Raw genomic sequence first — 16,427 nt, forward strand, 5'->3', positions numbered from 1 at the left:
AGAGAGGAGAGAAAGCAGTTACTTTCGTGCTCTGTCGGGAAATCTTGGCAGATTACTTTCAGGAATCTTAATGAGAAGGTCGGCTCGCTCTCAGATATTAAGAGAGAGATGAAACCCTTTAATATTTAACTTCTGCAAATCTCATCAACAGTCACTGAGTCATTAATCTGCTCATAAATATCCAAGAGTATAAAAATTCAGTATTTTTGAACCCACCCTTGCCTCATTTTAAATATTTCCAAAAAGTGACGCCACCCAAAGCGTCCCGGGCTGCAGATGATAAAGCTGACTTATAACCACCGTCAGTTTTATTCCACAAATTGTGTTTCCATCCTGAGCTGTTGGCCTCTGACCTTCTGTGTAAACCTAATTTGAACGCCATGTTTTATTCAGATAACTGACATTTTGACCAACATACACAAGGCTTTCTGTTATTCATGAAAGCTTATACAATTTACTCTTAACTCCAAAGTTTATTGAATCTTCGAGATGTGACTCGTGAATAATAAATGTAACAAAATGAACAGGAAGAAACGCCCTCAAGGTTAGGTTTGGACGACTATGTTACATGAAAGAAAAAGGAAACAAAGAGCTGCCCTTGTAAGTCAGAGTTGCACAGGGTTCGCCATAAGGTCATGGTCGACCCAATAGCAATTTTGAGATATTGTTCTCTATTATTCACAAGTGTAAAGATATTGATTAGTTGTAGACTTTAATAAGCTGAATGTGCATATTAAAAGAATAGAAACAGAGTGTATAACTTCCAACTTTGTGGAGGGAAGAAACAGAATAAGGAAAAAAAATGAAACCTAGGTTTCTGCATGAGAACTATCCAGGGCTGAATTTTCCTTCCAGTGCATCACGATACAGTAAATGCAAAATTCATGGTCTAAAAAAAAAAAAAGCCTTGAATATCCAGATTAATGAACTGAAGCTAATTACCGAAGCACAGGATAATGACAGCAATTGCTAATGGAATTCTGCGGCCTGAATTTATAAAGACAAAGCAATAAAAGGGGTTAAATTAGCGTCGATGTTTTAGAAACCTCTGTTAGAACAGCCCAAAATGCAGCCAAGGTCGAGATGTATTGCTTAAACCAACACTGGTGCTTTACAGCTTTGCCTGAGCAGGAGCAGACCACGACGGTCTGGTTGAAATACCAAACACCTAGGTGCCTCCCCAAGGTCCCTTCGTGTCGCAAATGGTTAAGCACTCAGCTGCTAACCTAAAGGTTGGTGGTTCGAACACACCCAGAGGCACCATCGAAGGAAGTTTTGGTGATCTGCTTCCATAAAGATCGTTGTTGTTGTTACGGGCCCTGGAGTCAATCTTGATTCATCGTGACCCCACGTGACGGAGAAGAACTGCCCCAGAACATTTCCTAGGCTCTAATATTTACCAGGTGTTTCTCCCACGGAAACACTGGGTGGGTTCAAACAGCCAACCTTCGGTTTGCAATTGAGCGCTTAACTGTTGCACCACCAGGGCCCCTTGTGGTAAAGATGACAGAAAACCCTATGGAGCACAGACCTACTCTGTAACACATGGGGTCACCGTGAGTCGGAATGAACTCAGTGACATTGGTTTTGGATTGGTTTAGGTCATCCCCAACCAAATTGAATGAGCCCTGAAAGGTGGGTTAAGGAGGGACTGCTCTGAGGCAATTGAGAAGGAAAAGAAATGAAGCAGTCCTCAGAAGCGGCTGTGACAAAAAGCTCTGGGAATGAAGTTCTTCTCCTCTGCTCCCCCCTCTCAAAACATAAGACCACCACCCATTTGTCAGTGTGTCCTACTACGGTGGCTTGCGTGTTGCTGTGATCCTGAAATCTACTTCACTGATACTTCAGATACCAGCAGGGTGGCCCATGGTGGACAAGTTTCATCAAAGCTTCCAGACTAAGAGAGACTAGGAAGAAAGGCCTGGTAATCTACTTCCAAAAATCAACCAATGAAAAACTTATGAGTCACACCATGTTGTCCAAGACTTTGATTTGCTTACTTTGGATGCATCATCAGGAGGGACCAATCGCTGGAGAAGGACATCATGGTTGGTAAAGTAGAGGGCCAGTGAAGGTGAAGGAAACCCTCAATGAGATGGCTTGACACCATCGCTGCAACAGTGGACTCACACATGCCAACTACCATGACTTTTTGGTTAGAAGCTGAGCTCAGAACCATGTAGTCCCCAGGGGTCCTTATTGCAAAGATTACAGCTTTGGAAACCCCATGGGGGCAGTTCTACTCTGTCATATGGGGTTGCCATAAGTTGGAATCAGCTTGGCGGCAATGGGTATTAAGGAACTGGGTGACAAGAATTCATCGGTTTGGTCAGGGCCATAAGGCATATTTAGGACTCCGGTCTTCTCTCCACTATCCTGCACTCACTGTTAAAACTCACATCTGCTCCTATTCAGAGCTGAAAGTGGGATTAGCAGCTGACTTCCCAAAGTGCATTAACAGAAATCACACAACCGCTACAGAACACATCCAAGAAGAGGATGGATGAAGAGACTTCATGTTGTTAGTTGCCCTTGAATCAAATCTGACTCATGGCAACTCCATGTGTTACACAGTAGAACTGCCCCATAGGGTTTTCTTGGCTATGATCTTAATGGAAGCACATCACCAGGTCTTTCTTCCACGATGGTACTGATGGGTGGGTTTGAACCACCAACCTTTAGGTTAACAGTTGAAGGCAAACCATTTTCATCACCCAGGGACCTTTGAAGAGACTCTACTGTTGTTAGGCACCATCGATTCACTTCCCACTCATAGTGACCCCACGGACAACAAAACAAAATGCTGCCCGGTCCTGCGCCATCCTCATGATCGTGGCTATGTCTGAGCCCATTGTTGAAGCCACTGTGTCAATCCATCTCATGGAGGGTCTTCCTGCTTTTTGTTGACCCTCTACTTTACCAAGCATGATGTCCTTCTCCAGGGCCTGGTCACTGTTGATAACATGTCCAAAGTATATGAGATGGAGTCTCGCCATCCTCACTTCTAATGAGCACTCTGGCTGTACTTCTTCCAGGACGGATTTGCTCATTCTTCTGGAAGTCCATAGTGTGTTCAACATTGTTCACTAGCACCATAGTTCAAAGGTATCAGCTCTTCTTTGGTCTCCCTTATTCATTGTCCAGCTTTCACATTTGTATTGATTGAAAATACCATGGCTTGGGTCAAGTGCACCTTAGTCTTCAAAGTGACATCTTTGCTTTTTAATACTTTAAAGACGAGTTTTGCAGCAGATTTGTCCAATGTAACGCGTCCTTTGATTTCTTGACTGCTGCTTCCATGGGTGTTGATTGTGGATCCAAGTAAAATGAAATCCTTGACAACTTCAATCTTTTCTCCATTTATCATGGTGTTGCTCATTGGTTCCGTTGTGAGGATTTTTGTTTTCCTTATGTTGAGGTGTAATCCATACTAAAGGCTGTGATCTTTGACCTTCATCAGTAAGTGCTTCAAGTCCTCCTCACTTTCAGCAAGCAAGGTTGTGTCTTCTGCATATCACAGATTGTTAATGAGTCTTCCTCCAAACCTGATGCCATGTTCTTCTTCATATAGCCCGCTTTCTTGGATTATTTGCTCAACATACAGATTGAATAAGTATGTTGAAAGGATACAACCCTGACACACAACTTTCCTAACTTTAAACTGTGATGATATCCTCAAATTAAACACCAAGATTCTGTACAAGTATCCCTTTAAAAAAAAGAAATTTTTTATGCCAGTGTTATGATTGCCACACCTCCAGAGGCGACAACTAAAGGCCCTGTATTATTACAGTGGTATAATTTTTTAAACAATGATCAGCATCATCCCTTTCATCTAAGAGGGCTTGCTTTCCTACCCTGCTGTGGAGGAGAACAGTCAGTGTCAGGGAGAGCCTTCTTCACTGAGGAGTTCTCCTCCATGAAGAAGCAAACAGAGGTCGAGGCTGATGGCCAAGGTCTTTGCTATCGAGGGTGCCTCCTACCACCAGCTAACAATGCCTTTTAAGACAGGCGTGAAAGGCTTTCACTTCTCATTCTCCAAAATCCATTCTTCTTTCTCAGCAGTCAAATCCAATCAGACAACACAGATCTTGAAGACACCACATCACAGATATTCTCCTTTGCAATTAAATCTCCTTTTAAAGTTTTTAAATGACTCTTTGAATAAATCTCAAAGGAAAAAAAAAAGCCGCAGGCAATGCTTCCACTGTCTAAATGTTGTTTTACATAGTTTTTTCCCAGCAGACGTGCACGTGGGTAATTCTACAAGTACCTGTCACGGGTGTATGCTATGCTGGACACTGGGTTACGCATGGGACTCGTACCAATTAATAACCAGAAACATAAGAAGGTAGATTCAGTGCACTAGGAGGCTCCCAGGAACTCTGTGGAAGAAAGACCTGGCCTGCCTTAAAGGTTACAGCCAAGAAAGCCCTATGGGGCAGTTCTATGCTGTCACATGGGGTCCTAAGAGGTAGAGTCGACTCAAGGGCACCCAGCAAGAACTACAGGACGCATGTTGACATGAAGAAATATGGATGGTGGTAATGTCACCAGAAACTAACCCAAACCAGGGATGAAGTTCAACATGTCCCTCAACGCCTAGCCCAAAAGGTGTTTTCTTTGTCAAAACTCCCTCGGTGTTTTCATTTTCAGTCTATTGTTGGTGGCCACTGGGATTGCTTCCTCTCTGATATTATTGTGAACATTCTTTTACAAGCTAATGGTGGAAAATGTGAGGATTTGTAAGCGTGGAATTGACTCATAAGGTACGGAATGCCTGGGCAGTACAGTTGGGTTTGAACTGCCATTCTTTTGGTTAGCAGCTCAGTCCTTAACTGTTTGCTTAACCAGGCTCCTGGAAGATGTAATTAAAAATATGTTATCTCTTCAAAAGCTAGATGAAGGCAGCCGTGTAGCTTAATGGTTCTCTATCAGGATGCTTGAAAGACTTGTTTTATTAGTCGCCATCAAGTCAATTCCAACTCATGGTGACACCAACTGTGCAGAGTGGAACTGTTCCATTGGGTTTTTGAAAGCTGTGACTTTTAGGGAGCAGGTCCGGTAGTTTGAACCCCCCAGAGGCAGCTCAGAAATCAGGTTTGGCCATCTGCTTCCAAAAGGTCACACAGCCTCGAAAACCCTCTGGAGCACAGTTCTACCCTGCGCACGTGGGGTCACCATAAGTTAGACTCAACGGCAACCAGTTTAGTTCTCTTTTGTTTGTTGGTTTGCCTAGGTAGTCCAGTAGTGAATAGAGAGAATTAAAATTATGTGTGGAGAAATCTGAGCCGCGTCTTGCACAGGACAGAAACAGCGACTGAGCGAACCTCGGCTGCGAAGATCAAGGATCCGGGAAGGAAGCATGATAAAAAGTTGCATAGGGCCGAAATAACCCAGATTACAGCAAAGAAAGACCGATGACTAACGTGCAAACTCCACAGAGCAGCTGTCAAAGGCAAGGCGTCCGTGAGGGCTTAAGGGGTGGGCAGGCAGACAGAAGCAGGGCCGAGGGTCCAGAGGATAACCCTCACTAGCAATTGACAGGAAGGAGAGACAGAGAGACTTTGGCAAGAGATGAGGTTCACATGACCAACGGAGGATTTCAAGGCAGTTTTAGACACGTCTTATATCCCGGCTTCTGATCTTTGCGTCACTCCTTTCGAACAGCTGCTGGCCTGCACTGCCTGGATTGGTGTTCACAGAGAAAAGATTGGAACTGAAAATGCCGAGACCGGGGCTGAAGTCAATTTGCTTCCTGGGATCTTCCCTGTCAAGACCACATGAACAAGAATATTTCCCATGGCACCACCACTACCAAAGAAACCACTGCGTAACCAAGGCTCCTTGCATCAGGTGAAAAGGCCTGAAATTGTGGCAGGATATACCTGTAATAGAAACCCTGGTGGCGTAGTGGTTAAGAGATATGGCTGCTAACCAAAAGGTTGGCGGTTCGAATCCACCAGGCGCTCCTTGGAAACTCCATTGGGGTAGTTCTACTCCGTCCTACAGGGTTGCTATGAGTCGGAATCGACTCAATGGCAGTGGGTTATACCTGTAATAAGGAGCCCTCGTGGCACAACGGTTAAGCACTTGGCTGCTAACCAAAAGGTTGTTGGTTTGAATTCATCCAGCAGCTCTGAGAAAGACCTGGCAATCTGCTTCCACAAAGATCACAGCCTAGAAAACCCTATGGGGCCGTTCTACTCCATCACATGGGGTTGCTATCAGTTGTAATCCACTCAAAGGCACCCAACAACAATATCTGTATTAGTTCTCTACTGCTGCCATAACAAATTACCATAAAGTTAGCAGTTTTGAACAATAATCAGTTACCAGTAATCCAGTTACCTTCAAGTTGACTCCCACTCAGGATGACGCCGTATGTGTCAAAGCAGAACTATGCTCTGTCGAGTTTTCGATGGCTGCTTTTTCAGAAGTAGATGATCAGGCCTTTCTCTAAGACATCTTTGGGTGGACTCTAACCTCCAACCTTTCGGTTAGCAGCCAAGCGTGTGGGCCTTGCCATCCACCCCGGGACTCGGCTTTAAACAATAAAAAAAATTATCATTCACGGTCTGTGGGTCAGTAATGTGGGTGGCTCACCTTGCTCGGGGTCTCACAAAGCCAAAGGCCAAGTATAGTCTGAGGTGGGGTCTTATTGGGAGGCTCCAGGCAGAATCCATTTCCAGGCTCATTCAGGTTGTTGGCACAATCCATGTCCTTGAAGTTGCCTTGCTGGCTGTCAGCTGGTAGCTGCCCTCAGCTCCTGCAGTCCCCTCTGCGGTCCTTGCACACAGCCACTGTCTTAGTCCCCTGGTGCTGCTATAACAGAAACACCCCAAGTGGGTGGCTCTAGAGAACAGACATTTATTTACTCACAAGTCAGAAGGCTAGGGTCCAAATTCAGGGCACTGCCTCTGGGGAGATGTCATGGATTGAATTGTGTCCCCCAAAGATATGTGTATGAATTAGACTAGGCCATGGCTTCCAGTATTGTGTGACTGTCCATCATTTTGGCATCTGATGTGATTTTCCTGTGTGTTGTAAATCCTACCTCTATGATGTTAATGATTAGGGAAGTTATAATGAGGCAGGACTCAAGTTACAAGATGAGGTTGTGTCTTAAATCAATCTCGTTTGACATATAAAAGAAAGAAGTGAGCAGAGAGACAAGGGGACCTCGTACCACCAAGACAGCAGCACTAGGAGGGGAGCGTGTCCTTTGGACCCGGGGTTCCTGGGCAGAAAAGCTTCTCAATCAGGGCAAGATCGATGACAAGGACTTTCCTCTAGAACCGACCGAGAGAGAAACCTTCCCCTGGAGCTGACTCCCTGAATTTGGACTTCTAGCCTACTAGATAGTGAGAAAATAAACTTCTCTTTGTTTTTTTTTTTTTTAATTTTTTTAAGTTGTGCTTTAGATGAAGGTTTACAGAACAAACTGATTCTCATTAAACAGTTAGTACACATACTATTTTATGACGTTGGTTAACATAACCCCATGGCATGGCAACGCTCTCTCTTCTCCACTTTGGGTTTCCCGTTACCAGCTTTCCTGTCCCTTCCTGCCTTCTAGTCCTTGCCCCTGGGCTGGTGTGCCCCTTTAATCTCTTTTTGTTTTATGGGCCTGTCTAATCTTTGGCTGAAGGGTGAACCTCAGGAGGGACTTCATTAGTGGGCTGTGAGGGTGTCTGGGGGCCATACTCTCGGAGTTTCTCCAGTCTCTGTCAGGCCAGTAAGACTTGTGATGCTGTAATGATAGACACATAACATTATGTGTTTGTTAAAATCCAGCTTTCCTGTCTCCTCACGTCATCATAGGGCACGGGGGTGCTAGATCTGTGGGTTTATCTTTGAAAGCCAGCTAGCTACACCCAAACACACACACCCACACACACGCACACACAGAGTCCTTTCATAGGGAGAATAAAGTCACTTGTCTTGTTTCTAGCACTCATTTTCAATTAATTTGGAGTGGCTCTGAGAATGAACGATGGTGGCAGTGGTGCCATCAAGTTGATTCTCACTCATAGCGACCCCATGTGACAGGGTAGAACTGCCCCACAAGGTTTCCTAGGCTGTCATCTTTAAGAAAGGGAAGCACAATGGTTAAGCACTCAGCTGCTAACCGAGATGTCGAGGGTTCAAACCCACCAGAGGGCTCCAAAGGAGGAAAGACCTAGCGATCTAGTTCCTTAAAGATTATAGCCTAGAAAATCCTATGGGGCAGTTCTTCTCTGTCACATGGGGTTGCAATGAGTCAACAGCACACAGCAATAACAACAACAGCAATCGTTAAGAGGGCAGACTGCCAGGTCTCTCTCCCGCGGAACTGCTGGGTGGGTTCAGTTACCAACGAAACATTAAGTCACCAGAGGTCCTTAAGAATGAATGAAACAGACCCTAAAGCTGAGCTTCTGCTCTCACCAAGCAGAGAAGCTATTCCCCACCCCTTCCACCACCCCCCCACCCCCCGACAGGCACTCTTTGTTGCTGCAAACCTGCTCTCCTCAAGCGGAGGCAGAGGGAGGCACTTAGAAGGAAGACTTGTTCTCAGCAATAAATAAAAACAGACGAAAACTCAGTTCTTCTTAATGGGTTTGCAAAAGGCTGGAAATGGTTTCAATTAGAGAGCGGTGCATGTTTCCTGGGAAGGGGAACAATCTGTACCTGAGTCATTCTCTGATGTCAGATGACAATCTAAGCAAAGCAGTTAACTAAAAGCGTTTAGGAGGGAGCTTGGCAACAAAGGTGAGTATAACAGAGGAGGAATTTACTCTCGATACTCACATGCAAAGTCCAAGAGTGAGAACCAATATTTTGCATTTCTTGTCTACAATAGGTGAATTTTCGTAAGTATATACAGGAATTTTAGGTGCCTATGTAACTTTTTTTTTTTTTTATGTAACTAGGCTGGTGGTGTCCTTCCTATTAATGAAGCGGTCCTGGTGGTACAGTGGTTAAAGCACTCTGCTGCTAACTAAAAGGCCAGCACTTTGAACACCCCAGCAGCTCCTTGGGAGGAAGATGTGGTCATCTGCTTTCTTCAAGATTACAGCCTTGGAAACCCTATGGGGCAGTTCTACTCTGTCCTATAGGGTCACTATGAATCGGAATTGAGTCCACAGCAATGGGTTTGGTGTTTGGTTTTTCCTATTAATAAGGCTATGTATCCACCTTGGACAAGGCAAGGGTTGGGGGATGCTTCCCCAAGAGTAGAAAGAGATCGACATTATTCCATTAATACATATGCCCTAGGTCTTTTAAGGAGCCCTGGTGGCACAGTGGTTAAGCACTCAGCCTCTAATTGAAAGGTTGGTGGTTCGAACACACCAGCCACGCTGCAGGAGAAAAATGTGACAATCTGATTATAACGATTGTTGTTATTAGGTGCCATTGAGTTGGTTCCAACTCATAGCCACAACCTATACAACAGAATGAAACGCTGCCCAGTCCTGCGCCATCCTCACAATCGTTGTTACGCTTGAGCCCACTGTTGCAGCCACTGTGTCAGCCCATCTCATTGAGAGCCTTCCTCTTTTTCACTGACCCTCTACTTTACCAAACATGATGTCCTTCTGCAGGGACTGGTCCCTCCTGACAACATGTCCAAAGTATGTGAGACGTACTCTCGCCATCCTCACTTCTACAGTGCATTCTGGCTGTACTCCTTCCGAGACAGACTTGGTCATTCTTCTGGCAGTCCATGGTAAAGTCAATACTCCTCACCTGCAGCATAATTCAAAGGCATCTATTCTCCTTCAGCCTTCCTTATTCATTGTCCAGCTTTCGCATGCATACGAGGTGACTGAAAATACCATGGTTTGGGTCAGGTGCACCTTAGACCTCAAGGTGACATCTTTGCTTTTTAACATTTTAAAGAGGTCTTTTGCAGCCCTCTTGGGGACTCTACGGGGTGGTTCTACCCTGTCCCACAGGGTCACTATCAGTCTAAATCAACTCTAGGTCCTTGGTGAGGCCGGCTGTGTGTTTAAAGGTTCATGCGAGAGTTTGCCTCTGACGCTAACTAGCTCTTGCAGGCCTCTGGCCCGAAAACGTGCTCCTTTAGACTGTCGCTCTGCCCAGCTGTTCAAATCAGCAGAGCCACTTCGGATTCCAAACATATTCATGGCTGTCAGACACATTTGATGCTGACTTTTTATTTATTTTTTATCTTTTTTAAGGTTGAATTGAGGCAGTTCAATGCTGTTAAAGTAGATGTGGAGAAAGAAAACCCACTAGTCTTTAGAATTTGGTAGCGCTCTGTTGTGCAAGATAAGGCTTTATCAGCTAGATGCTCAGTGAAATCGCTTCTATCCAGGTAGCAGAATTCGCTTTTATAGAAACTGTTGAGCCAAATGCGTCATTCCATTTACCAATAGTGGGAAGTTTAAGTAAAGAGAGATAGTCGTATGAAACAAACAAACCCATCATGTCAAAGGCACTCATATTGTATGTAAACTAAGCAAAATGGGGAGTCCCTGGGTGGTGCAAATGGCTAACAGAAAGGCTTGTGGTTCGAGTCTACCCAGAGGCACCTCAGAAGAAAGGACTGGCAATCTCCTTCCGGAAAACCAGCCATTGAGCACCCTGTGGAGCACAGCTCTGCTCTGACCTGCGTGGAGTCACCACGAGTCAGAATCAACTCAATGGCAGCTGGGTTTTCTGAGGCACTGGTGGTTCAGTGGTATAATTCTCACCCTCCTTGAGGAGGACCACGGTTTGATTCCCTGGCCAGTGTACTTCAGGTGTGGCCACTCCTGTCTGTCAGTGCAGGCTTGTGTTTTACTGTGATGCCGAACAGGCTTCAGCGAAGCTTCCAGACTAAAACGGGCTAGGAAGACAGGCCTGTCGATCTACTTCCAAAAATTGGCCATAAAAAACCGTATGGACTCCAATGATCCAATCCACAACCATCAGGGGGAAGGTGCAGGACTAGGCACCGTTTCGTTCTGTTGTGCATGGGGTCGCCATGAGTCAGGGCCGACGTGACGGCAGCTCACAACAAGAGCAAAGACAAATTCTACCCATGTTGTAACCTTGACCCTCTTTAAGGTATTGTGAAGCTTGCCTCTTCCCTCCTAGGTTATGCGGTTGCTAAATTTCCAGAAAGAAAAATTTCAAATCAACTAAAATTATGTTTTTCTAAATTTGTCACAAAATAACTCCCTCATTTCCAGCCATCATTTATGTTCAAAGTAGCAAATAATTTTTGTTTTTCTTTTCAAATCAGATTTCTTGTCAAAGGAAACCAGGTTCATTTTCCAGGCTAAACGATTCTAACTCATCGTATGGCCCCCCCTTTTTCTTTTTAATTATTATTATTTTAGTTTTAAATCATATTGGGACAGCATAATGCTACAAAACAAATGCTGTCAATAGACTTTATTATAACAAAACAGGGACTTAAGTAAAAGTTGATTGCCAAGCCTGCAGCTTGCTTAAAAATAGTAGCCAAGCTTATGTTGTTCTTCTGTGAATGTTTTGTAAAAAAGGGCTTTATCTACCCAAAATTACGTGCTTTGGGCTTATTTCTTTTGTGTTTGTTGTCAGAGTTTGTCTACTAGTTTTCTTAAAATCAAAGAGAGGATTAGACTACATTTATAATTGTTCCTATAAATATAGAGGCTGAACATCTTTTCCTCCCCTCAGGGATAAAAAGAATTGCTTGGAAGCTATGTTCTGCAGAAATTCACATTTCCTCATAGTTTCTACTGAGATCAACTCTCTCTCTCTTTCTGTCCAGGTGGCCTTTTAATTTGTCCTAGTGGTCACGATCCTAATTTTAGCTAAATAAGTCATCACCACACACCTGAATGACAGCTGTGTTTAATGTTATCGGCATTTAACATGTCAAAATAGCTTCACTCTAAAAAGATGACATTTCTGTCTGTTGGCTTTCGATGGCCGGTTCTGACTATAATTTATGATTCCTTGCTAGCGATATTAGGGATGCTTGTTAATGTTTAGGATGTTTCTACAGTTCCCTACTGCTCAGACAAAACCAGGGTCTGTGCCACCCCAAAGGCAGACACCTTGCCCTCTTTTGGATTCTCTGGTTGAATGAAATCTGTCATTTGGGTTGTGGTTAGTTGCCGTTGAGTCAGTAATGACTCACGGTGATCTTGTGGAAAACAAATGAAACATTGCCCAGTCCTGTGCCGTCTTCCTGATGGTTGGTGTATTTGAGTCCATTATCGGGACGATTGTGTCATTTTTGCTGACCCTCCACTGTACCAAACAGGATGTCCTTTTCTAGCAGTTAGACTTTCCTGATGCCTTGTCCAAAGTAAACAAGACAAAATCTCACTGTCCTCACTTCTAAGGAGGCTTCTGGTTGTGTTTCTTCTAAGACTGATTTGTGTTTTTCTGGCAGCCCAGAGTATATTCAATGTTTTCCACCAAGAGCACAATCTGAAGGCATTGATCCTCCTTCTGTCTTCCTTTGGCATTGCCCAGCTCTTACGTAACCGTGTATTAAACAGGGCAAGTGTCAACTACTTTGTGATTCATAAAGAGTTTTGATAGCCTCCCAGGAAGAGATGGTTCAAATAGCATTTCCAGTGGGTGGGGATGCCTGGGACCAGTGTTCTGGAATGGCTGAGTGCATCCTCTAATTTTACATAGATAAACATTGATCATAAACTTACCATCAACAATAAGCATAATTGAGTCTTGTCTCTATCTTGATTTTTCCCCAAGGGCCTTTTAGTCAGAATAAGCTAGGTTATATCACAGCATCTAACCGCTCCAAAATCTCATTGGCTCAAAACAACACAACTTCATTTCTTGCTCATGCTCTACGTTCAATGTGGTTAGCAGAGAGACTGCTCACCCTGGTTACTCACAGACCTGGCTAGGGAAGCCTCACCACCTCAGAATAATACCACGTCCACCCAAGGAGTCAGGCTTTGTGTGGGGGGTAGAGGGAGGGAAGAGAGGCCTGGACAGTTGAGCTAAAGCAATTAAATGCTTGAGCCCAGACTGATCTACGTCACTGCTCATTACATTTCATAGTGAAGGGTCAGGAGTAGTCTCCTGAACTAGAAGGCCGGGGGGAACAGGAAAGCTGGTAATAGGGAACCCAAGGTCAAAAAGGGAGAATGTTGACATGTCATGTACTAAAACGACATGTGTACCATATATGTACTAACTGTTTAATGAGATGCTAGTTTGTTCTGCAAACCTTCATCTGAAGTATAATTAAAAAAAAAGAAGAAGAAACCCTACGGATCACAATGGTCGAATCCACAACTGATCAGGGGGATGGTGTAGGACCAGGCAGCATTGGTTCTGTTGCACAGGGGGTCCCCATGATTCGGGGTCAACTAGACAGCAGCTAACAACAACAACAAAGGGCCCCTACTAGCGCCGTTGTTAGAACAATGGACATCCCCATTCAGGGCTGCCTCCTTCCCCACAGCTACAAAGGACGCCCTCCATGCCCCTTCTTCGTCTTGGCTGCTGAAGATACTCTTGTTTCACGGGCTCCTCTCTCCCCAGTTCAAATTATTCAATCCCCAGGCCCAGCACTCTGCCATGATGGAGGAGGAAACTGGCTCCAATCAGCTGTGGCAAGTCCAGGGTGTCGGAAGGTAGAAGAAAAGAGAAAGCAGACATAGTTCAGTCTGCTGGCATGCTTTGAGGAACGAGGAAGAATGCTTTCTGGTGGACTTGAGAGGCAGCGCAAAGGTGAAGACAGGAGCAGGGCTAGGCCTGGCTCAGAGGATCAAAGGATGAGAGTTGACAAAAAGAAAGACCAGACTTGCTGGCCTGACACAGACTGGAGAAACCCTGAGAATATGGCCCCCGGACACTCTTTCAGCTCATTAGTGAGGCCACTCCTGAGGTTCACCCTTCAGCCAATGATTGAACAGGCCCATGGAACAAAACAAGACTAAAGGGGTGCACCAGCACTAGGGCAGGGACTGCAAGGCAGGAGGGAACAGAAGAGCTGGTAATAGGGAACCCAGCGTTGAGAAGGGAGAGTGTTGACATGTTGTGGGGTTGTTAACCAATGGCATAGAACAATGTGTGTACTAACTGATGAGAACCTAGTTTGTTCTGTAAACCTTCATTTAAAGTACCATTAAAAAAAAAAAACAAAACTAGGAGGCAGTGACTGGTCTTGGAGCAGGAAGAGCAGCGTCCCAGCCGGGGAACCTTCTCGCCGGGATTTGGACTGGACGCAGGTACAGCATAAACACGGAGAGCCGCTCCACCCCCCTGAACTAACCCTGGGAAGGGGCCCAGCCGGGTCCCGCGGGCGGTGTGGGACGCAGCCGATAGGAGAAGTCCCCGGGAGGCAGCGACTGGTATTGGAGCGGGGAGAACAGCATCCCAGCTGGGACACTCGGTCACGGCACAAGCACGGGGAGCTGCTCTACCCATCTGAACTAACCCTGGGAGGGGGCCCACCTGGTTCGCGGGTGCGGCACGGCCACGCGGCTGGAGGGACAAGAAGTCCCCGGGAGGCAGCGACTGATTTTGGAGTCGAGAGTGCACCGTCCCAGTAGGGGAGCCTTGACGCTGGGCGTGGGGCTGGAAGCGGAGGATCTGACCACGACTCCAGCGGGCCAGACCCCCCGGGGGCAATCTCCACACAGCCAGCACACATAGGCGACGCGCCCACGGGAATCTCAGATATAATAGTCATTCCAAGCAAGACAAGCAACTCTGGCTATATTCTGAGGTGCTCCTCTCCTATCTCTCTGTTCCCTCCCCCACCCTCCCCAGGCAGCTTCATTAACATCTGAATAGCCTGAGCCAGAGGGAGAACTCTGATAGGGGTCTGACTGCATTTTTTTTTTAGCGGATTTTCTGGAAAAACTAGTTTCCCAGTGATGGCTCGGAGACAACAATCCATATCAAACCACTTAAAGAAGCAGACCATGACAGCTTCTCCAACCCCCCAAACAAAAGAATCAAAATCTTTCCCAAATGAAGATACAATCCTGGAATTATCAGATACAGAATATAAAAAACTAATTTACAGAATGCTTAAAGATATCACAAATGAAATTAGGATAACTGCAGAAAAAGCCAAGGAACACACCGATAAAACTGTTGAAGAACTCAAAAAGATTATTCAAGAACATAGTGGAAAAATTAATAAGTTGCAAGACTCCATAGAGAGACAACATGGAGAAATCCAAAAGATTAACAATAAAATTTCAGAATTAGACAACATAATAGGAAGTCAGAGGAGCAGACTCGAGCAATTAGAATGCAGACTGGGACATCTGGAGGACCAGGGAATCAACACCAACACAGCTGAAAAAAAATCAGATAAAAGAATTAAAAAAAATGAAGAAACCCTAAGAATTATGTGGGACACTATCAAGAAGGATAACCTGCGGATGATTGGAGGCCCAGAACAGGGAGGGGGGACAGAAAACACAGAGAAAATAGTTGAAGAACTCCTGACACAAAACTTCCCTGACATCATGAAAGACGAAAGGATATCTATCCAAGACGCTCATCGAACCCCATTTAAGATTGATCCAAAAAGAAAAACACCAAGACATATTATCATCAAACTCACCAAAACCAAAGATAAACAGAAAATTTTAAAAGCAGCCAGGGAGAAAAGAAAGGTTTCCTTCAAGGGAGAATCAATAAGAATCAGTTCAGACTACTCAGCAGAAACCATGCAGGCAAGAAGGGAATGGGATGACATATACAGAACACTGAAGGAGAAAAACTGCCAGCCAAGGATCATATATCCAGCAAAACTCTCTCTGAAATATGAAGGCGAAATTAAGATATTTACAGACAAACACAAGTTTAGAGAATTTGCAAAAACCAAACCAAAGCTACAAGAAATACTAAAGGATATTGTTTGGTCAGAGAACCAATAATATCAGATATCAGCACAACACAAGGTCACAAAACAGAACTCTCTGATATCAACTCAAATAGGGAAATCACAAAAACAAACAAATTAAGATTAATTTTAAAAAAAATACACATAACAGGGAATCATGGAAGTCAATAGGTAAAAGATCAAAATAATCAAAAAGAGGGACTAAATACAGGAGGCATTGAACTGCCAGACGGAGAGTGATACAAGGCGATATAGAACAATACAAGTTAGGTTTTTACTTAGAAAAATAGGGGTAAATAATAAGGTAACCACAAAAAGGTATAACGACTCTATAACTCAAGATAAAAGCCAAGAAAAACGTAACGACTCAACTAACATAAAGTCAAACACTATGAAAATGAGGATCTCACAATTTACTAAGAAAAACGTCTCAGCACAAAAAAGTATGTGGAAAAATGAAATTGTCAACAACACACATAAAAAGGCATCAAAATGACAGCACTAAAAACTTATTTATCTATAATTACCCTGAATGTAAATGGACTAAATGCACCAATAAAGAGACAGAGAGTCACAGACTGGATAAAGAAACACGATC

General features: G+C 44.5%; 1 protein-coding gene across 1 annotated transcript in view; it reads right to left on the minus strand.

Annotated features, from left to right (window-relative positions):
• Nucleotides 1–16,427, minus strand: part of STS (steroid sulfatase) — a 303,712-nt gene that overhangs the window by 224 nt on the left and 287,061 nt on the right. The window contains exon 15 of the transcript XR_007515874.1: nt 6,607–6,825. The gene's annotated coding sequence lies outside the window, so the exon portion shown is untranslated. The remainder of the gene's footprint in view (nt 1–6,606; nt 6,826–16,427) is intronic.

This window comes from Elephas maximus, chromosome X, assembly GCF_024166365.1.
Source record: "Elephas maximus indicus isolate mEleMax1 chromosome X, mEleMax1 primary haplotype, whole genome shotgun sequence".
Taxonomy (NCBI): Eukaryota; Metazoa; Chordata; class Mammalia; order Proboscidea; family Elephantidae; genus Elephas; species Elephas maximus.